The 23,050-nt window shown below is 50.9% G+C and overlaps 1 protein-coding gene across 1 annotated transcript in view; it reads left to right on the top strand.

Annotated features, from left to right (window-relative positions):
- Positions 1-23,050, top strand: part of LOC124605612 (adenylate cyclase type 9) — a 176,223-nt gene that overhangs the window by 7,229 nt on the left and 145,944 nt on the right. The window lies entirely within an intron of this gene.

The following is a 23,050-nucleotide window of genomic DNA, read 5'->3' as shown; positions in this document are numbered from 1 at the left end:
TCCCTCCTCCCACCTTTCCCTCCTCCCACCTTTCCCTCCTCCCACGTCTCCCTCCTCCCATCTGTCTCCTTTTTGCCTCCCTTCTCCCCTTTTTGCCTCCCTTCTCCCCTTTTTGCCTCCCTTCTCCCCTTTTTGCCTCCCTTCTGCCCTCTTTGCCTCCCTTCTTTGTCACCCCTCTCCCTTCTTTGTCGCCCCTCTCCCTTCTTTGTCGCCCCTCTCCCTTCTTTGTCTCCCCTCTCCCTTCTTTGTCGCCCCTCTCCCTTCTTTGTCGCCCCTCTCCCTTCTTTGTCGCCCCTCTCCGTTCTTTGTCGCCCCTCTCCCCTCTTTGTCGCCCCTCTTTGTCGAACCTCTCCCCCCTCTGTCGAACCTCTCCCCCCTCTGTCGCCCCTCTCCCCCCTCTGTCGCCCCTCTCCCCTCTTGGCCGCCCCTCTCCCTTCTTTCCATCCCTTCTCTCCTGTTTCCCCCCTGCTCCCCCAATTTCCCTTCTCTCGCTCTCTCTCTCTCTCTCTCTCTCTCTCTCTCTCTCTCTCTCTGTCTCTGTCTCTGTCTCTCTCTCTCTCTCTCTCTCTCTCTCTCCCCCCTATTTCCCTTCTCTCTCCATTGACCTCCCTCCCGTCTTAACCCCCTCGCCCTCCAATTCCTCTTCTCTTTTCCTCTTCCCCACTTCCCTCCTAACTTCTGCCTTCTCTCCTCTTCAGCTTTTTCACCACTCTCCCAAGACCTTGCCTCCTCTCTCCCCCTCACCCTCCCACCCTTTCACCCTCCCTCCCTTTCACCCTCCCTCCCTTTCACCCTCCCTCCCTTTCACCCTCCCACCCTTTCACCCTCCCACCCTTTCACCCTCCCACCCTTTCACCCTCCCACCCTTTCACCCTCCCACCCTTTCACCCTCCCACCCTTTCAACCTCACTCCCTTTCACCCTCACTCCCTTTCACCCTCACTCCCTTTCACCCTCACTCCCTTTCACCCTCACTCCCTTTCACCCTCACTCCCTTTCACCCTCACTCCCTTTCACCCTCACTCCTTTTAACCCACCCTCTTCTCCTGCCTCCTACTCCTACTCGTCCCTCTTCTCGTCCCTCCTACTCCTCCCTCCTCTCCTCCTACTCCTCCCTCCTCTCCTCCTACTCCTACCTCCTCTCTTCCTCCTCCCTCCTCTCTCCCTCCTCCCTCCTCCTCCCTCCTCTCCTTCTACTCCTCCCTCTTCTCCGCTTCCTCCTCCCTCTTCCCTGCTTCCTCCTCCTCTCTCCATTCCTTCTCCTCGCTCCCTTCCTCCTCCTCGCTTTTTTCCTCCTCCTCCCCCCTCTTCTCCCCTTTCTCCTAGTCCTCCCCCCTCTTGTCCCCTTTCTCGTAGTCCTTCCCCCTCTTGTCCCGTCATTCTTGTCTTCCTCCCCCTCACTCTTGTCCTCCTCCGCCTCACTCTTGCCCCCTCCTCCTCACTCTTGCCCCCCTCCTCCTCACTCTTGCCCCCCTCCTCCTCCTCACTCTTGCCCCCCTCCTCCTCCTCACTCTTGCCCCCCTCCTCCTTTCATTCCCCTTTCCCCCTTCCATTTTTCGTTCCCCCTTTTGTTCCCTTTTCTCCATTCCATATTTCCACCCTCCAATTTTCTTTCCCACTTCCAATTTTCTTTCCCACCTCCAATTTTCCTTCTCACTTCCAAATTTCTTTCCCGTTTCCTGTTTCCATTTCTCTTTCCCATTTTCCACCATTTCTCTTTCCCCTTTTCCACCATTTCTCTTTCCCCTATTCCACCAATTCTCTTTCCCCTTTTGTACCATTTCTCTTTCCCCTCCCCCTCTGTTTCTCTTTATCCTTTTCCCTCATCTTCCCTATTCTGTCTTCCTGTGAGCCCCCTCAGTCCCCTCTCTTTCATCTCCATCCCACCCTTTCTCTCCCTTCCTCCCCAGCGATTCTTTCCTGCCATCTCTTCCCATTCCCCCCATCCCTCTTAACCCCATATCTTCCCTTTTCCCCCATCCCTCTTAACCCCATATCTTCCCTTTTCCCCCATCCCTCTTAACCCCATATCTTCCCTTTTCCCCCATCCCTCTTAACCCCATATCTTCCCTTTCCCCCCATCCCTCTTAACCCCATATCTTCCCTTTTCCCCCATCCCTCTTCACCCCACATCTTCCCTTTTCCCCCATCGCTCTTAACCCCATATCTTCCCTTTTCCCCCATCCCTCTTAACCCAACATCTTCCCTTTTCCCCCAAGGCCATCTTTCCACCTCTTCCACTCTTTCCCATTCTACTCTTTCCCCTCCCGCTCTTTGCCCTCCCTCCCGCTCTTTGCCCTCCCTCCCGCTCTTTGCCCTCCCTCCCGCTCTTTGCCCTCCCTCCCGCTCTTTGCCCTCCCTCCCCGCTCTTTGCCCTCCCTCCCGGCTCTTTGCCCTCCCTCCGGCTCTTTGCCCTCCCTCCGGCTCTTTGCCCTCCCTCCGGCTCTTTGCCCTCCCTCCGGCTCTTTGCCCTCCCTCCCGCACTTTGCCCTCCCTCCCGCTCTTTGCCCTCCCTCCCGCTCTTTGCCCTCCCTCCCGCTCTTTGCCCTCCCGCCCGCCCTTTCCCCTCCCGCCCGCCCTTTCCCCTCCCTCCCGCCCTTTGCCCTCCCGCCCGCCCTTTGGCCTCCCGCCCGCCCTTTCCCCTCCCTCCCGCCCTTTCACCTCCCTCCCACTCTTCCCCCTGCCGACCGCTCATTGACCCGGGCTGCCACTAATTGATCTGTCCACCCACTCTTCTCTCCCACTGCCTACAACCGGTCTCCCACTCTGCCTGTGTCATTTCCCTCTCCACAATTTATCCCCATATCCTACTCTCCCCTCTCTTCCCCTGTCAGTGCCTTTTCTCTCCTGTATCCTGTCTCATCTGACACTCATTGGCCTCTCCTGTCCACCTCTCCTCTCTTATCTCTTCTTCTCATACCTCACCTGTGCCTCCTACCTCACCTGTGCCTCCTACCTCACCTGTGCCTCCCACCTCACCTGTGCCTCCCACCTCACCTGTGCCTCCCACCTCACCTGTGCCTCCCACCTCACCTGTGCCTCCCACCTCACCTGTGCCTCCCACCTCACCTGTGCCTCCCACCTCACCTGTGCCTCCTACCTCACCTGTCCCACCTGTCTCTCCTACATCACCTGTCCCTCCTACATCACCTATCCCTCCTATATCACATATCCCCTCCTCCTCTCCCACTCCTTTCTCCCTCTCCTCCTTCTCCCCCTCTTCTCTCCATCTCCTCCTCTCTCCCTCTTCTCTCTGCCGCCACAACTCTCCATCTCCTCTTCCCTCCCTCACCACCACTCTCCATCTCCTCTTCTCTCCATCACCACCACTCTCCATCTCCTCTTCTCTCCATCACCACCACTCTCCATCTCCTCTTCTCTCCATCACCACCACTCTCCATCTCCTCTTCTCTCCATCACCACCACTCACAATCCCCTCCCCTCTCCAGGCTCCTCCCCTCTCCAGGCTCCTCCCCTCTCCAGGCTCCTCCCCTCTCCAGGCTCCTCCCCTCTCCAGGCTCCTCCCCTCTCCAGGCTCCTCCCCTCTCTGTGTCCTCTGTCTCCATTTCACCACCCTCACTCCTTGTCTCCCTCTCCCTTTCACCACCCTCACTCCTTGTTTCCCTCTCCCTTTCACCACCCTCACTCCTTGTCTCCCTCTCCCTTTCACCACCCTCACTCCTTGTCTCCCTCTCCCTTTCACCACCCTCACTCCTTGTCTCCCTCTCCCTTTCACCACCCTCACTCCTTGTCTCCCTCTCCCTTTCACCACCCTCGCTCCTTGTCTCCCTCTCCCTTTCACCACCCTCACTCCTTGTCTCCCTCTCCCTTTCACCACCCTCACTCCTTGTCTCCCTCTCCCTTTCACCGCCCTCACTCCTTGTCCTCCCTCTCCCTTTCACCGCCCTCACCCCTTGTCCCCCCTGTCCCTTTCACCGCCCTCACCCCTTGTCCCCCCTGTCCCTTTCACCGCCCTCACCCCTTGTCCCCCCTGTCCCTTTCACCGCCCTCACCCCTTGTCCCCCCTGTCCCTTTCACCGCCCTCACCCCTTGTCCCCCCTGTCCCTTTCGCCGCCCTCACCCCTTGTCCCCCCTGTCCCTTTCGCCGCCCTCACCCCTTGTCCCCCCTGTCCCTTTCACCGCCATCACCCCTTGTCCCCCCTGTCCCTTTCACCGCCCTCACCCCTTGTCCCCCCTGTCCCTTTCACCGCCCTCACCCCTTGTCCCCCCTGTCCCTTTCACCGCCCTCACCCCTTGTCCCCCCTGTCCCTTTCACCGCCCTCACCCCTTGTCCCCCCTGTCCCTTTCACCGCCCTCACCCCTTGTCCCCCCTGTCCCTTTCACCGCCCTCACCCCTTGTCCCCCCTGTCCCTTTCACCGCCCTCACCCCTTGTCCCCCCTGTCTCTTTCACCGCCCTCACCCCTTGTCCCCCCTGTCCCTTTCACCGCCCTCACCCCTTGTCCCCCCTGTCCCTTTCACCGCCCTCACCCCTTGTCCCCCCTGTCCCTTTCACCGCCCTCACCCCTTGTCCCCCCTGTCCCTTTCACCGCCCTCACCCCTTGTCCCCCCTGTCCCTTTCACCGCCCTCACCCCTTGTCCCCCCTGTCCCTTTCACCGCCCTCACCCCTTGTCCCCCCTGTCCCTTTCACCGCCCTCACCCCTAGTCCCCCCTGTCCGTTTCACCGCCCTCACCCCTTGTCCCCCCTCTCCCTTTCACCGCCCTCACCCCTTGTCCCCCCTCTCTCTTTCACCGCCCTCACCCCTTGTCCTCCCTCACCCTTTCACCACCCTCACTCGTTGTGCCTCCTGTCCCTTTCACCGCCCTCACTCCCCTCCTTGCTCGCCCCTCCTTCCCCTTATCTACTCCTCCTCTTGCATCTCCCTCTCCACCTCCTACCCCTCCCCTGCCCCCTCTCAACCCCATCTCCCCCACCTCCCTATCCTATGCCACCTCTTCACCCCATTTCCCCCACCACCCTCTGCTCTCTCTACACCCCATCTCCTCCTCCTTTTCCCTCTGCCCCCTCTCCACCTCATCTTCTACTCCCTCTCCCTCAATCCAGCTTCCTTCCTTCTCCCTCATTCCTTCACACTCTCTCTCAACCCTCTCTCCTTCCCACTCTCAACCTTCTGCTTCCTATCTCCATCCTCTCTCTTTTCCTCTCGCTGTGCCCTCTCTCTGCATCCTCTCTCTCTCCTCCTCTTGCTGTGCCCTCTCTATGCATCCTCTCGCTCTCCTCCTCTTGCTGTGCATCTCTCTGCACCATCTCTCTCTCCTCCTCTTACTGTGGTCTCTCTCTCTCTCTCTCTCTCTCTCTCTCTCTCTCTCTCTCTCTCTCTACTCCCCTGCCTCTCTCTACTCCCTCTCTCTCTCTCTCTCTCTCTCTCTCTCTCTCTCTCTCTCTCTCTCTCTACTCCCCTGCCTCTCTCTACTCCCCTGCCTCTCTCCCGCCTGTTTTCCTTCAAATCCCCCTCCCCTTCTCCAGCCTCTCTTCCATCTACTCTCCCTCCCTGTCTCCAGCCTCTCTTCCATCTACTCCCCCTCCCTGTCTCCAGCCTCTCCTCCTCCTACTTCCCCCTCTCGATTCCTCCCTCTCTGCATCCCTTTCACCTCCTCCTCCCTCTCTGCCCCCTTCTCACCTTCTCCTCCTCCCTCTCTGCCCCCTTCTCACCTTCTCCTCCTCCCTCTCTGCCCCCTTCTCACCTTCTCCTCCTCCCTCTCTGCCCCCTTCTCACCTTCTCCTCCTCCCTCTCTGCCCCCTTCTCACCTTCTCCTGCTCCCTCTCTTCCCCCTCCTCTCCTCCATCCCTTGCCCTCTCTGCCCCCTCCTCTCCTCCATCCCTTGCCCTCTCGCCCCCTCCTCTCCTCCATCCCTTGCCCTCTCGCCCCCTCCTCTCCTCCATCCCTTGCCCTCTCGCCCCCTCCTCTCCTCCATCCCTTGCCCTCTCGCCCCCTCCTCTCCTCCATCCCTTGCCCTCTCGCCCCCTCCTCTCCTCCATCCCTTGCCCTCTCGCCCCCTCCTCTCCTCCATCCCTTGCCCTCTCGCCCCCTCCTCTCCTCCATCCCTTGCCCTCTCGCCCCCTCCTCACCTCCATCCCTCGCCCTCTCGCCCCCTCCTTTCCTCCATCCCTCGCCCTCTCTCCCACCTCCTTTCCTCCATAACTCCCTCTCTCTTCTCCCTCCATTCCTCCATAACTCCCTCTCTCTTCTCCCTCCATTCCTCCATACCTCCCTCTCTCTTCCCCCTCCATACCTCCCTCTCTCTTCCCCCTCCATTCCTCCATACCCTCTCTGTTCCCCCTCCCTCTCTGTTCCCCCTCCCTCTCTGTTCCCCCTCCATCTCTCCTTCCTTCCCTCCCTCTCTCCTTCCTTCCCTCCCTCTCTCCTTCCTTCCCTCCCTCTCTCCTTCCTTCCCTCCCTCTCTCCTTCCTTCCCTCCCTCTCTCCTTCCTTCCCTCCCTCTCTCCTTCCTTCCCTCCCTCTCTCCTTCCTTCCCTCCCTCTCTCCTTCCTTCCCTCCCTCTCTCTCTTCCCCCCTCTCTCTCTTCCCCCCCTCTCTCTCTTCCCCCCCCTCTCTCTTCCCCCCTCTCTCTCTTCCCCCCCTCTATCCCCCCTCTCTTCCCCCCGTCTCTCTTCCCCCCTCTCTTCCCCCCGTCTCTCTTCCCCCCTCTCTCTTCCCCCCTCTCTCTTTCTTCCCCCTTCCTCGCTCCTTCCCTCCCTCTCTCTTTCTTCGCCCTCCCTCGCTCCTTCCCTCCCTCTCTCTTTCTTCGCCCTCCCTCGCTCCTTCCCTCCCTCTCTCTTTCTTCGCCCTCCCTCGCTCCTTCCCTCCCTCTCTCTTTCTTCGCCCTCCCTCGCTCCTTCCCTCCCTCTCTCTTTCTTCGCCCTCCCTCGCTCCTTCCCTCCCTCTCTCTTTCTTCGCCCTCCCTCGCTCCTTCCCTCCCTCTGTCTTTCTTCGCCCTCCCTCGCTCCTTCCCTCCCTCTGTCTTTCTTCGCCCTCCCTCGCTCCTTCCCTCCCTCTCTCTTTCTTCCCCCTCCCTCGCTCCGTCCCTCGTCCCTCGCTCCGTCCCCCGTCCCTCGCTCCGTCCCCCGTCCCTCGCTCCGTCCCCCGTCCCTCGCTCCGTCCCCCGTCCCTCGCTCCGTCCCTCGCTCCGTCCCCCGTCCCTCGCTCCGTCCCCCGTCCCTCGCTCCGTCCCCCGTCCCTCGCTCCGTCCCTCGCTCCGTCCCCCGTCCCTCGCTCCGTCCCCCGTCCCTCGCTCCGTCCCCCGTCCCTCGCTCCGTCCCCCGTCCCTCGTTCCGTCCCCCGTCCCTCGCTCCGTCCCCCGTCCCTCGTTCCGTCCCCCGTCCCTCGCTCCGTCCCCCGTCCCTCGCTCCGTCCCCCGTCCCTCCCTCCGTCCCCCGTCCCTCGCTCCGTCCCCCGTCCCTCGCTCCGTCCCCCGTCCCTCGCTCCGTCCCCCGTCCCTCGCTCCGTCCCCCGTCCCTCGCTCCGTCCCCCGTCCCTCGCTCCGTCCCCCCTCCCTCGCTCCGTCCCCCCTCCCTCGCTCCGTCCCCCCTCCCTCGCTCCGTCCCCCCTCCCTCGCTCCGTCCCCCCTCCCTCGCTCCGTCCCCCCTCCCTCGCTCCGTCCCCCCTCCCTCGCTCCGTCCCCCCTCCCTCGCCCCTTCCCCCCTCCCTCGCCCCTTCCCCCCCTCCCTCGCCCCTTCCCCCCCTCCCTCGCCCCTTCCCCCCCTCCCTCGCCCCTTCCCCCCCTCCCTCGCCCCTTCCCCCCCTCCCTCGCCCCTTCCCCCCCTCCCTCTCTCCTTCCCCCCTCCCTCTCTCCTTCCCGCCTCCCTCGCTCCTTCCCCCCTCCCTCGCTCCTTCCCCCCTCCCTCGCTCCTTCCCTCGCTCCTTCACTCCCTCTCTCTTTCTTCCCCCTCTCTCGCTCCTTCCCTCCCTCTCTCTTTCTTCCCCCTCCCTCGCTCCTTCCCTCCCTCTCTCTTTCTTCCCCCTCCCTCGCTCCTTCCCTCCCTCTCTCTTTCTTCCCCCTCCCTCGCTCCTTCCCTCCCTCTCTCTTTCTTCCCCCTCCCTCGCTCCGTCCCTCGCTCCGTCACCCGTCCCTCGCTCCGTCCCCCGTCCCCCGTCCCTCGCTCCGTCCCCCCGTCCCTCGCTCCGTCCCCCCGTCCCTCGCTCCGTCCCCCCGTCCCTCGCTCCGTCCCCCCGTCCCTCGCTCCGTCCCCCCGTCCCTCGCACCGTCCCCCCGTCCCTCGCTCCGTCCCCCCGTCCCTCGCTCCGTCCCCCCGTCCCTCGCTCCGTCCCCCCGTCCCTCGCTCCGTCCCCCCTCCCTCGCTCCGTCCCCCCTCCCTCGCTCCGTCCCCCCTCCCTCGCTCCGTCCCCCCCTCCCTCGCTCCGTCCCCCCCCCTCCCTCGCTCCGTCCCCCCCCCTCCCTCGTTCCGTCCCCCCCCTCCCTCGCTCCGCTCCCCCCTCCCTCGCTCCGTCCCCCCCTCCCTCGCTCCGTCCCCCCCTCCCTCGCTCCGCTCCCCCCTCCCTCGCTCCGTCCCCCCTCCCTCGCTCCGTCCCCCCTCCCTCGCTCCGTCCCCCCCTCCCTCGCTCCGTCTCCCCTCCCTCGCTCCGTCCCCCCTCCCTCGCTCCGTCCCCCCTCCATCGCCCCTTCCCCCCCTCCCTCGCCCCTTCCCCCCCCTCCCTCGCCCCTTCCCCCCTCCCTCGCCCAATCCCCCCCTCCCTCGCCACTTCCCCCCTCCCTCGCCCCTTCCCCCCCTCCCTCGCCCCTTCCCCCCCTCCCTCGCCACTTCCCCCCCTCCCTCGCCCCTCCTACGCTCCCTCGCTCCTCCCCCCCTCCCTCGCTCCTTCCCCCCCTCCCACGCTCCTTCCCCCCCTCCCCTCGCTCCTTCCCTCGCTCCTTCCCTCGCTCCTTCCCTCCTTCCTTCCCTCGCTCCTTCCCTCCTTCCTTCCCTCGCTCCTTCCCTCCTTCCTCCCCCGCTCCTTCCCTCCTTCCTCCCCCGCTCCCTCCCTCCGCCGCTCCCTCCCTCCGCCGCTCCCTCCCTCCGCCGCTCCCTCCCTCCGCCGCTCCCTCCCTCCGCCGCTCCCTCCCTCCGCCGCTCCCTCCCTCCCCCGCTCCCTCCCTCCCTCCCCCGCTCCCTCCCTCCCTCCCCCGCTCCCTCCCTCCCTCCCCCGCTCCCTCCCTCCCTCCCCCGCTCCCTCCCTCCCTCCCCCGCTCCCTCCCTCCCTCCCCCGCTCCCTCCCTCCCTCCCTCCCCCGCTCCCTCCCTCCCTCCCTCCCCCGCTCCCTCCCTCCCTCCCTCCCCCGCTCCCTCCCTCCCTCCCTCCCCCGCTCCCTCCCTCCCTCCCTCCCCCGCTCCCTCCCTCCCCCGCTCCCTCCCTCCCTCCCTCCCCCGCTCCCTCCCTCCCTCCCTCCCCCGCTCCCTCCCTCCCTCCCTCCCCCGCTCCCTCCCTCCCTCCCCCGCTCCCTCCCTCCCTCCCTCCCTCCCCCGCTCCCTCCCTACCTCCCTCCCCCGCTCCCTCCCTCCCTCCCTCCCTCCCCCGCTCCCTCCCTCCCTCCCTCCCTCCCCCGCTCCCTCCCTCCCTCCCTCCCTCCCCCGCTCCCTCCCTCCCTCCCTCCCTCCCTCCCTCCCTCCCCCGCTCCCTCCCTCCCTCCCTCCCTCCCCCGCTCCCTCCCTCCCTCCCTCCCCCGCTCCCTCCCTCCCTCCCTCCCCCGCTCCCTCCCCCGCTCCCTCCCTCCCTCCCCCGCTCCCTCCCTCCCTCCCCCGCTCCCTCCCCCGCTCCCTCCCTCCCTCCCCCGCTCCCTCCCTCCCTCCCCCGCTCCCTCCCTCCCTCCCCCGCTCCCTCCCTCCCCCGCTCCCTCCCTCCCCCGCTCCCTCCCCCGCTCGCTCCCCCTGTCGCTCCCCCGCTCCCTCCCCCGCTCCCTCCCCCTGTCGCTCCCCCGCTCCCTCCCCCGCTCCCTCCCCCTGTCGCTCCCCCGCTCCCTCCCCCGCTCGCTCCCTCGCTCGCTCCCTCGCTCCCTCCCTCGCTCGCTCCCTCGCTCGCTCCCTCGCTCCCTCCCTCGCTCGCTCCCTCGCTCCCTCCCTCGCTCGCTCCCTCGCTCCCTCCCTCGCTCGCTCGCTCCCTCGCTCGCTCCCTCGCTCGCTCCCTCGCTCGCTCCCTCGCTCGCTCCCTCGCTCGCTCCCTCGCTCGCTCCCTCCCTCGCTCCCTCGCTCGCTCCCTCGCTCGCTCGCTCCCTCCCTCGCTCGCTCCCTCCCTCGCTCGCTCCCTCCCTCGCTCGCTCCCTCGCTCGCTCCCTCGCTCGCTCCCCCCCTCGCTCGCTCCCTCGCTCGCTCCTTCCCCCTCCCTCCGGCTTCCTCCTCCCTCCCTCTTCCCCCTCCCTCCCTCTCTCTTTCCTCTCCCTCTCTCTTTTCCTCTCTCTCTCTCTTTTCCCTCCCTCCCTCTTTCCTCTTCCTCTCTCCCTCCTGCCCTCCTGCCCTCCCTCCCTCTTTCCTCTTCCTCTCTCTTTTCCCTCCCTCTCTCTTTTCCCTCCCTCCCTCTTTCCTCTTCCTCTCTCCCTCCTGCCCTCCCTCCCTCCTGCCCTCCCTCCCTCTTTCCTCTTCCTCTCTCTTTTCCCTCCCTCCCTCCCTCTTTCCTCTTCCTCTCTCTTTTCCCTCCCTCCCTCTTTCCTCTTCCTCTCTCTTTTCCCTCCCTCCCTCTTTCCTCTTCCTCTCTCTTTTCCCTCCCTCCCTCTTTCCTCTTCCTCTCTCTTTTCCCTCCCTCCCTCTTTCCTCTCCCTCTCTCTTTTCCCTCCCTCCCTCTTTCCTCTCCCTCTCTCTTTTCCCTCCCTCCCTCTTTCCTCTCCCTCTCTCTTTTCCCTCCCTCCCTCTTTCCTCTCCCTCTCTCTTTCCTCTCCCTCCCTCCCTCCTGCCCTCCGTTTCTCTTCCCCCTGCCTCCCTCCTTCCTTCCCTCTCTCCTTCCTTCCCTCTCTCCTTCTCTCCCTTTATTCTTCTCTTCAATGTGTCTGCCAATTCCCCTTTCTCTCATCCCTCCCCCCCCCCCACTTTCTTTCATGCTACTAGGCATATCACCCCGTTTCTTACATCCTCCCACTCTTCCACATCCCACTATCCTGTGTACCGCTATTCTCTCGTATCCTTCCTTGTAATTTTGTGTGAGTGTTTGGAGAGACTGGGAGAGAGCACAGCAAATGTAATGAGTATGAAGCAAAAGACAAAGGTAACATCATTAATAGTTAAGGTTGGTAGAATAAATGACTTCTTTTTGAAAAGAACTGTTTCATATAGATTCAGTATATCTGCTCCTATATAAATAAAAACAAATTTTGGACTGTTGCAGACCAATGATGGTGCTAAAAATAGTAGAGTAAAAGTCATCTGGTTTCTAATTAAAATACTGCATTGGCAGTTCTGTCACTGAAGGAGACCTAGACCTTCCATTGAAATGATTATGAACAGAAGCTGCATAGAGGGCAACCAAGGAAGTTAACCGTTGAAGTAAGTGGTTGCGTGTTTGAGAATTATTTTAGAATGTAATTGGTTGTATACAACATATCAGTCGTGTATGTTGTCTTTTATACTCTTCATTTGATGCTACAGTCATTTGATGATGGCTTCACTGCAGACATTTTGGTTTCTTAGTGAAGTGCATACAAGATTTGGAGAGGTGTTCTTTGTATTTTCTTCAGCTCCATCTTATATTTTTCTGTTTTTATCCATATAAATTGATTTTTTCTTTGTTTACTTTAGTACCTTTGTGATATTATTGTAGGAATGAGTAAAATCAGGAAATGTTACAACACTAGAATTTTCTAGAATAAGCATTATGTATTCTCTACTGTTTAGAGTCAAGACTCCTCACAGTAGCACAATTATACATGCTTACTAGTTCTGCAGATGATAAAGAAATAGGAAAATGTATCATGAGATAAGAGACATTATTTAGGACGTTGAAGAGAGAGAAAAATTTTATTTTGAAACACAATGTAATCACTATTAACACTTGATCACAAATCTTAAATGAATACTATATATTGAGAAGAGACATGGCATGCCTGGCAGGTTTCAGACAGATAAAACAAGTATTTAGAAACCAAATTTTTAAACTGCAGAACATTTCCATAAGTAGTTATGGACTCTGAACAGAATTTATCAGTTATGAAACATAGACTCAGGCTGAAGAAACTGCAGAAAGTTAGGAAAATAGGAGATGGTCCTAAGATAAGTTGAAAGAATCAAAGTTTGTTGAGTGTTTCAGAGGTAGCATTGAGCAGCTGAGCAACATACATGAAGATATTCAATAGATGATGAATGGGTGACTTTAAGAGAGGTATTAAGGAAGGGGAAGAGGAATGAGGCCCATAGAGGCCATTGCGTGAAACATGAGATAACAAGCTTACCTCGTGAAAGGGAAAAATAATGCCAGTTGAAGCAGCCAAATGGGATTGACAGATTGCACTTCTGCGAAGGAGGATTGGTAGAGGAGAAATGCAAAATTATAGAAACTTCTATGACTATGGCATAAGATAAAGCCGTGTATAAGAAAATTTAACAGACCTTTGGACAAAAGAGAAGCAGCTGGATGAACTTCAAGAACCAGATGCTAAGCTAGGTACTAAGTAAAAAAGTGAAGGCTAAAAAGTAGAACATATAGAAGTGCTATGTAAAAAAAAAAAGTGAATTGAATGTTATGGGAAAGGAAGATAAGGTGGATTTTATGATATTGTGAGAAAGCTTCATCAAAACACCGGAAGATTTAAGTTGGAACAAGACACTGTGGAGGAGAACTTTGACAAAACTGTTCCATTTTGTATTTGTATGTATTGGGTGTTAAAACAGTCTCTCGCAGTGCCATATGACTGTTAGCTGCGCATGCTGTATACCGCAGTGAATACACCAAAATGAAACTCAGTGAAATACAAGTTATTAATTTATTGAATATTCATTTTTACTTACAAATTTTCACATTAAATGTTGAAAGTGACCCCCCCTGTTGAATACGCAATTCAATTCGTCTAATCATGTTTCCAAACACAAGCTGTAAAATTTCTTCTGTAACAGAAGCAGTGAAAGTGGATATTGCAGCTTAAATTCATCGATTGATTTTGAACAATTTTTATAGACAGTTGCTTTCACTGCACCCCAGAAGAAAAAGTCAGGTGCTGTTATGTCAGGCAATCGTGGAGGCCAAATTCCCTGTGAAATTATGCGATCACCAAAAACATCAGCTACCAGTGACATTGAAACATGAGCTGTATGTGCGGTTGCACTGTCTTGTTGAAAATAACCATTCAGTATTTCACTTAACACAAGTTCTCCTATGAATGGGTACAGAATATCACTGCAGTATCGTTGTGCGTTTATTGTTTCGGTGAAAAATTTAGGTACCCACAATCCGACGTCTAGAAATTGCATTCCAAACTCCTATTTTTGCAGAATGAAGTGGTTCCTCATGAATACACAGTGGATTTGCAGTACTCCACATACAAAAATTTTGCGAGTTCATGTACCTGGGTAAATGAAACCATGCCTCATCAGTGAAAAACGTTTCATTAAGAATATCCCTTCCATTTTGTTGAACAAAATTTTTGAACCATTGACAGTAATGCAGTCTCTTGCCATGATAAGTATTATTCAGTTCTTGCATGACTGTCACTTTGTATGGGGAAGTTCTAATTTTTTCCTTACAGCTGTGTCTGCCATTCTGACACTAACATCGATTTCCTGGGCAAGTTTTCTTACTGACTTGTTCGGACTCATGGACATTTTATTGTAAATATCGAGTAGTTTGTCCTCAGACAAAACGTGAGCATGACCACTTCTCGGTGCATCTGTCATTGCACCCGTAATTCGAAATTTGTTTATCAAATCTGGCACAGTATCGCAATGTGGGAGTGTTGCCTCCGGGAAATCTGAATTAAATGTTTGACGAACTGAAACTGTGTATTTACCGCCGGCTTTGAACACTTGTTCGACTAAAAACACACGTTCTTCAGTGGTTAGCATTTTAACAGTGACAAAAACTAAACAAACAAACGAAAGATCTAAACTTAAACATTCATGTCAACATGTAACGACACACACTAACGATACTACTGATGCTGGCTGATATAAATGAAACAATGGAGAGTCCACTTGAAGAGAAGTAACCCAGGTAGGCGAACATTCATGCGGCACATGCGGGTAACAATCATAAGGCACTGCGGAGAGACTTTTTGAACACCCCATATAAGACAGTAGTAATATCTCAACTTCAAGAAAAATATAATAACCCTTACATCAAAGAAGGCAGGAGCTGGTGGGTGTATTACCAAACCATCAGTTCAGTAAGTCATGGTTGCAAAATAACAACACAGATTATTTACATAAAAATGGAAGGGCTGTTAGAAGCTGATGTGGGGAATATCTGTTTGATTGTTATGCAGAAGTAAAATGACTTGCACAGGATACACTTGTGTGGAGATCTGCATCAAACCTGAAGGTGACAACAACTACTGCTACAATCCTGAACACACCAGATCTCTCTAACTCTTCAATTTGTCAGGTGTCATTTTACAATTCAGAAATGATAATACAGTTTGTTGATTTTTGCAGTTTTGTTTTAAGAAAATATATTTTGAATTAGATTTTGTCAAGAAAATTTCACACATTAACTTGGAAGAAGAAATACTGTAAAACTCGTGGGAAGATTATTAGAAGGAAAGGAAGACAATCATTTGAAAGATGATAGATCTTGTAGTTGATGGCTGTGATATAAATGTGGTAAGACACTGAGAAACTGAATGGGAAACTGATAAACAGGCATTTTAAATCTTCATGTTGCTGGATTTATTGTTAGTTAATACACAACTACTGAATCGCAGTTTTAGTCAAACTTGTCTGTTACGTCTCATGTTGTTTGGGTTTTGCCATTGTTCTTGCTATTCCTCAGATTCCTGAAGCGTGCCTCAATTTCAAAATGTGTATGTGTTTGTTGTCACTGAGAGTAGATTCACGTGTTCCCTGAGACTTTTATTTTAATTTAGGTCTAGACTGATCAGCCAGAATATTATGCCGACCCTTCTGTTATGTGAATGAACTACAGCAGTTGTTAAAGGTTTATTAAAAATCACAAAAATAACACAGTCTGTCAGCTAATTGCTGTAACCATCAGTAGCCTTTGAAATTGGTAGATGATGGAAAACCACTGGTAGATGGCTAGCTTTCGGTAAAGTCATCCTCATCTAGTAGATGCTCATTTTAACTGAAGACACTGCAATATCTAAAAAACTACACACTGGATCAAAAAATATTATAATTCCAATTTGTTTGTCTCGGAGGGGGACATCCACAGTGGTAACGCACTCGACCCACCACCCCATCCTGTCCGTGGGTGGCAGGGAGAGGGTGTGGGGTAGGGACTTTGATATCTTCAATGAGAACCCTCATTTTTTATTGCAGATTATGATTCTGTGGCAAAATCTACACACATTTTGTCTGAAACACTTTCTTCGTTTCACACAGATGGCATTATAATCGGAGGAACAGAAATGGATACACAATCTTAATTTATGACAAGCTACTCAATGGCACGTGGGGCACCAGTTCCAAACTGTGAGGTTAGGACAGGCTGGTATTTCATAATTTGTAAATGGAAACCGTATTCGCAACATTTTATTTCTCTGACATATCGAACAGGGGACTACTCAATGCGCTACCATGGCCATGTAACAAACTACAATGTATCTCAACAGACAGTACACCATGACAGGAGCCCACATGTTGTGCAGACACAGAATAGGTAGCAGCTCTAATGGTACAACTGCTGGATGGTATCCTGGACTTTCGACATTATAGGTCGTTTTGGCATGATGATTGCCCAGTATGTTACACAATTGAAGCTAGGGAGGTATTACACTGTGTTTACTCTGGTCGATGGATCAGCAGAGGTGGCCCTGTTAATTGGCTTGCTAGGTCACTGGATTTCTTACTGCAGGGATATTTAAAAGGTGAGGTGTACCAGCAGGTGCCAACGGGCCGTGAACACATGGTCGATCAGATCGGAAATGCCTGTGCTGACATTCCCACATATATGCTTCTGTCCTGTACACAGCCATTTGAAAATCAGATCACTAAGTGTATTGAAGTTGGCAGTACTACTTTTGAACACTTAATATAATTGGAAAAGTAGAGTACCATTTGCCTCAAGCCACAGCTACAGTTGTGCATCGAGTAGTCACCTGTTTGATACGTAGGAGGGATACAATATTGCAAATGGGATTTCCAATTTGAAGTTATGAAATTCTATTCTGTTCTACTCTCACAGTATGGAGGTGGGGTCCAACATGCCATTGGGTATTCAAGAGAAATTGAATAGCATGCTGTAAATTAGGATTGTGTACTCATTTCTGTTCCTCTGATTTCAGTGCCATCTGTGATGAAAGGAAGTTGCTTCAGACAAAACATATGTAGACTTTTGTCATAGAATTGTAAACTCTGTATATAAAAGACAATGTCCTGACCGACCGACTGATTGACTCATAGACCCAAACCACTGATGGTAGAAATTTGAAATTTGGAGAAGGTGGGGGTCTTATACTGTACATGCTGTTTAAGAGGTGATGTTATAAAATTACAATCCCTAAGGGGGTCTTTTTTTTTTTTTTTAATGTCGCTATTAAGGCAATTTTGAAGCTATACCTAGGAAAACTGATATTTAGTTTCTCGGTCAGAAATAAAGAAATATATGTTTCAGCATTTTCAAAAATTTAATCCTATTGTGATGAAAGAGTGGTTGAAAGTGCTTTTTTTAAATGTATCATTGTTAAAGAACTACTAAAGTATTTTTAAAGCTACATCTATGAACATTGGTATTTGACTTATCAGTTACAATTTAAAAAATGTGTGTGCCATTGTGTTTGGAAATTGAACCCTTAAGGGAGTGCAATAGGGTATAAGATTTTTTATGAAAGCATTTTTAAAACCAAAACTATAAAACTTTAAACTTGACTTCTCACTTAGAAATAAAAAAATTTGTATTTCACTGTTTTTTGGAAATTCAACCTCTCAGGGAGCAAAATAAGCTCAGATTGATTCATTGACTCATCATCGCCCAGCCCAAACCACTAAGGATAGAAATATGAAATTTGGAGAGGGCGTGGGTCTTATACTGTAGGCATTGTTTAAGAAGGGATTGTAAAATTCTACTCCTAAGGTTGTGAAATGTGGAATGAAAGGCGTTTTGAAAGTGTATCACTATTAAGGGAATTTTGAAGCTAGATCTACAAACCACGGTATTTGGTTTCTCAGTCAGAAAATAAAAAAAATATGTTTTTCATTGTTTTTGAAAATTGAACCACTAAGGTGATAAAATGTTGGGTGAGAGATTTTTTTTTTTTTTAAATAAATAATTGCTAAAGAACTACTAAATGATTTTTAAGGCTACATCTATGACAGTTGATCTTTGACTTCTCAGTTATAAATTTTAAAAAAATACGTGTTACAGTGTTTTTGGAAATTCAGTCCTCGGACGGAGTGCAATAAGGGATGAAAATTTTTAAGAAAATATTTCATGACATAAAAATATTTCAGTGTTAATTTATGAAAATTGATATTTCACTCCTCGGTTAATTATAAAGAAATATGAAAGTTGCTGTGGAAATATCTACACAAGAATGCAAAAGGCATGATTAACATTAACTTTGGACTCCAGCTACCAGAATTGCTTTTTGGTCAGAAGTACTTTTGAAAAGACCATGATTATATGACCTTATTAGTGTGAAAAGCTTAGAAGGTGTTGCATTTTGTGAACAACACAAAAATTTGATTAAATTAAAACAAAAAAATCTCTGCAGACCATACAGTCTACACGAGCGAAGAAGTGGCCGCTAAGCTAATCTGCAATAAAAAAAACAGGAGTTCTTATTGAATGTTTCAAAGTTGCTCCATCACCATTCACACATGAGGTGAGATGTGGGGTCAAGTGTGGTATCATTGGATGTCCCCCTCACTGACAAACAATTTGGAATTATAACTTTTTTATCCAAATTGTAGTTTTCAAGATATTTCAATGTCTTTAGTGCTGTTGAAAGGTACTGCAATGCTGAGGGAGGCAAGTATTTTGGGGCATGCAGCTCTTTGCTCAATATTGCAAATGATGCATCAAAGCAACCAATGTTCATAAGAGTCTTATTAACCCAGTGACTTCCATCAATTATTAAGCCGCAGAGAATGCTATCTTAGTAGACCATGGAACAGTAAAAATCGCAGGAGATCAAATGAATGACAATAGCTGGTGAAGCATATCAGTGTTCATGCAGAGTTACTCCCATCTTCCAGCAGAAGGACTGTTTGGCACATGGAATGCAGACTGGTAATGATGACATTGTGCTGTAGAGTGTTCACTTTGACTTATCTTGTGCAGTGTTTGCTTTGACTTCTCTGAGGATTATTTGTTACAAGAGGGAGCTGTGGTGTGTTCCATTACTGCTGCTGAACTTTTACATCTCTTTATTGTCGATTCCTTTCCCACATAATAGAGTGTTATACAAGAGGACAATGGGCCAAGTTCCAGTCATGCTACATTGGTTTGAGGATCTTTATGTGAATTTCATGTGATGCTCTTCCTTCGTAATTTACCAGTTATCAACAGATTGCCCACATGTGGCAATTTAGTGTTGAGTCAGTACTCATATAGCTTTCACCTACAAGCTGAACAATAATGTGAATGTGAACTGTGTGGACAACTAGTAGCCTTTAACTGTGACCAAATACCAAGGATTTGTAGCAACTATGCCACAAGTAGAATGACTGTATTTGTTTTTTACAGATGGAAAAAATCTGTTGTTTGGCTTGATAAAAATTTGAGCCTGAGTGCAGCAGCTTCCATGTTCAGAGTTCTTAATTAAGAGTGATACCAAGCTCCACCATGAAGCCATTGTGTTCTGTTCTGTACGGCAAGTGGTGTGCTTTAATTGTGTGTACATGTGCAGTTCATCAAATGATATGATTTTTAGGCACATACACATATAGTTACACATCAAGTGATGCCCCCCCCCCTCCCACACACACACACACACACACACACACACACTCTCTAAAGTGACAACATAACTTATCAAGGGCAAATTACTCAGTCTTTCATTTTATGGAAATATTATTTGAAGGTATAATGCCGCAATATGAAACATGTAAAGAGTGGTATGAAACAACGAACTAACTCTTCTATTAACATATGTATCAGGATCATTTTGCATTGCAATTTCACTGTGAGTAATACTGATTTAATGTAATGGGTTCACGTAGAGATATATTATTGTGTGGCATATTTATCACTGATCATTTCGGAGGAAGTTAATTTCTTTGAGTTTACGTAGCAGCAACCACAAGAATTTATGAAAACTGACGTTGAATAATGTAAGTAAAATGCAAGTTATTTCCACAGCTGTGTGTCACTTAATATTGGCAATATTCAAATAAAACTTTGTGACCATGCAAATGGCTGACAGCAATCAACCACAGGCTCACACTGAATTGCACATTCTGATACTCTGAAAAAATAAGTCAGAAGCTTCCTAACGTGTAGGGATGGTAAAGGAACACAAATATTTAACCAAAATGCAACATAAATACACTTACAATGTCTCTCACATCTATCCTCATCCAAGATCAAGACCGGAGTAAGTCAGTACATAAAATCATTCAACAATTTCACAGTTATTAATATTTTTAACGCAGAACAAAGAATAGTATACATAGTAAATAAATATCATTTTAAATAAAACTATGTTGAATGATAAGTATTGTTGCTGTACATTTTTACGTACATCTCTGAAGAATCATAATAGTCTTATTTCAATGTACTGTTCGTAATTCCATATGAATAAATATTGTTCTCCCTAGGGCAACCAATACTGTGGCCACTTAACCATAAATATATTTATTTATTTATCTATTCATCCATAACCACTGAGTAACACATGATTGGACAAGTCAGATACATTACAGAAATGCACTGATCGGCCAGAACATTATGACCACTGAATATAAACTGGTCCAGACAATTGCAGCCTCTGGCGAGGAATGACTGTTAGTCAGTCATGAGCATGGTGCATGTTGTACCAATGATCGTGCTGTTTGTGTGTAGAATGGGGAAGGCGCTCGCTCTATCTGAGTCTGACTGAGGGCAGATTGTGATGGCCCAGAGGCTCAGCACAAGCATTTTGGAAACTGCACAACTTGTCGGGTGTTTGAGGAATGCTGTGGTGAGTGTCTTCAACAAGTGATGAAACCAAAGTGTACCCATGTCCAGACATTGTGGGGTTGGGTGACCACCCCTTACTACAGATGTCGGACGTCATAGGCTGGGCAGACAAGACAGGTGGTGGACTGTGGCTGAACTAACATCAGACGTCGGTGCTGGGCAGACAAGACAGGTGGTGGACTGTGGCAGAACTAACATCAGACGTCGGTGCTGGGCAGAGTACAAGTGTGTCTGAACACACAGTGCACCAAACCTTCCTAACGATGGATCTCTGCAACCAATGACCCATACATCTGCCAATATTAACACCATGTCATTGGCAACTATGACTGAAATGGGGGCATAACCATTGGCACTGGATGTTGGCGCAGTGGCAGAGTGTTTCATGGTCCGATGAATCCCAATACTTTCAACATGCTGATGGAAGGGCATGAAACCATCATCTTCCAGGTACAGCTCCTTGACACGTGCACTGCAGGACAGAGACAAGTTGACGGTGGCTCCATTATGCTCTGGGGAACATTCACATGTGCATCCATGGGTACAGTGGAGTTCGTACAAGGCACTATCGTGGCCAAGGAGTGTTGTATGCTGGCTGCAGACCACATACACCCCTTCATGATGATCATGTTTCCGAACGATAATGGCATTTTTCAACAAGATAATGCACAATGTCACAAGGTCAGGATTGTGATGGTGTGGGTGAGAAACACTGTGGCGAGTTCCAATTGATGTGCTGGTCCCCAACCTGCCAGATCTGAAACCAGTCTGGGGTGTGATTGAATTTGGCATCAGAGCTCATTTCCCGTTACCCTGGAACTTACGGGAATTAGGTGACTTGTGTGCATAGATGTGGTGCCAGCACCCTCCAGCAACCTATCAAAACCTTACTGTTTCCATGCCATGATGCGTCGCCGCAGTTATCTGTGCCAAAGGTGGACATACTGGGTATTAGGTAGGTGGTCATAATGTTCTGACTGATCAGTGTATATTTTCTCCTGTCATCAGTTAAATTTAATACATAACGTATTAACCAAAGATTTGTTCATGTCTTGTTTTTCATCTGCTGCCTTCACTAATCCATCTCTCAAAGCTTTGCAGTCATTTTCCCTCTTCTAGTGAGTTACTGTCTAATGCTCCCTTTGGACCTTCCAACAATCTGGTGGTTTCAATTTATCCAGGTCTCCTTAATTTCCTCCATTTTGCAATTTCTTCAGCTTTATTGTGCATTTCGCAACTAATGATTTGTGGCCAGAATCCATATCCAGCTGTGAAAATATGGTACAGTTTAAAAGCTAGTCTCTGATATGTCTTACTTTATATTATTCCTATTATTTCAGAAAAAAATGCTCAGTCAAAATCATGATTTCTGACATGATACAAGAAAGGGCATTGTATTGAACCCTTAGTAAGGAACCTTAAGAATACATTAAGCTACAGTGTACCAATCAGATGCAGGGTCATATCTAGTTACGTGAAATTGTAAAGCAATTGTCTGCCTGTTTCCATATTGATAAGTGAGATGTACTGTATGTCTTCCCCTGATTCCAGAATTCTTTCATTTATTTGGCAGTATACCTTAGTCTAATATAAAAAAAAAATTGTGAAATCACATATTTTTTACCAATGTCTTCTATTGTTTTAAGTAAGAGGGAGCAAATTCCCTTACTACCTCATGAACTTATTGTGAAAACGAACTACAATTCTGTTACAAAGTTCTGCTCACTGAAATAAATAACCTCTCTAGTATGCATTTACTTAAAGTTAACAAAACTGCATTTTTTAAGTACAAGGGTAATCCCAAAAGTTAGGTCTCCTATTTTTTTATAAGTACATAGACCTGTTTATTTCTGCAATGGTTTACATCAGTTTACATCTTGAACATTTAGCTATTTTTAGACATAATCACCATTTCTGTCGATGCATTTTTGTAGACGCTGTGGCAGTTTTTGTATGCCCATGTTATACTAGCTCGCTGCCATGCTGTTCAGAAAGTTATGAACCTCCTCTTTCACCTCATTGTCGGAGCTGAATCACTTTTCGGCCAAATGTTCTTTTAATCTAGGGAACAGGTGATAGTCACTGGGTGCCAAGTCAGGACTATAGGGTGGGTGGGTGGGTGGGTGGGTGGGTGATTACGTTCCACTGAAACTGTTGCAGGAGAACAACGGCTTGCCATGTGATGTGTGGGTGAGCGTTGTCATGGAGAATGTGTATGCCCTTGCTCAACATTCATCTTCTCTGGTTCTGAATTGCCTGTTCGAGTTTTTTCAGAGTCTCACAGTACCTATCAGCGTTAATTGTGGTCCCAGCGATTCAACTACGACGATGAGGTGGAAGAACAGGTTCATAACTTTCTGAACAGCATGGCGGCGAGCTGGTATGACATCGTCTACAAAAATGCATCAACAGAAATGGTGATTATGTCGAAAGATAGCTAAATGTTCAAGCTGTAAACTGATGTAAACCTTTGTAGAAATAAACAGGTCTATGTACTTATAAAAAAATAGGAGACCTTCCTTTTGAGATTACCCTCGTCATTTAACTAAGATTTGTTTAAACCATAGCTTACTTTATTAAAACTTCCTGGCAGATTATAACTGTGTGCCCGACCGAGACTCGAACTCGGGACCTTTGCCTTTCGCGGGCAAGTGCTCTACCATTTGAGCTACCGAAGCACGACTCACGCCCGGTCTCACAGCTTTACTTCTGCCAGTATCTCGTCTCCTACCTTCCAAACTTTACAGAAGCTCTCCTGTGAGCCTTGCAGGGTTCGCAGGAGAGCTTCTGTAAAGTTTGGAAGGTAGGAGACGAGATACTGGC

The sequence above is a fragment of the Schistocerca americana genome, chromosome 3 (genome assembly GCF_021461395.2).
Source record: "Schistocerca americana isolate TAMUIC-IGC-003095 chromosome 3, iqSchAmer2.1, whole genome shotgun sequence".
In the NCBI taxonomy this organism is placed as follows: Eukaryota; Metazoa; Arthropoda; class Insecta; order Orthoptera; family Acrididae; genus Schistocerca; species Schistocerca americana.
This window is presented reverse-complemented; position numbering and strand designations above follow the sequence as displayed.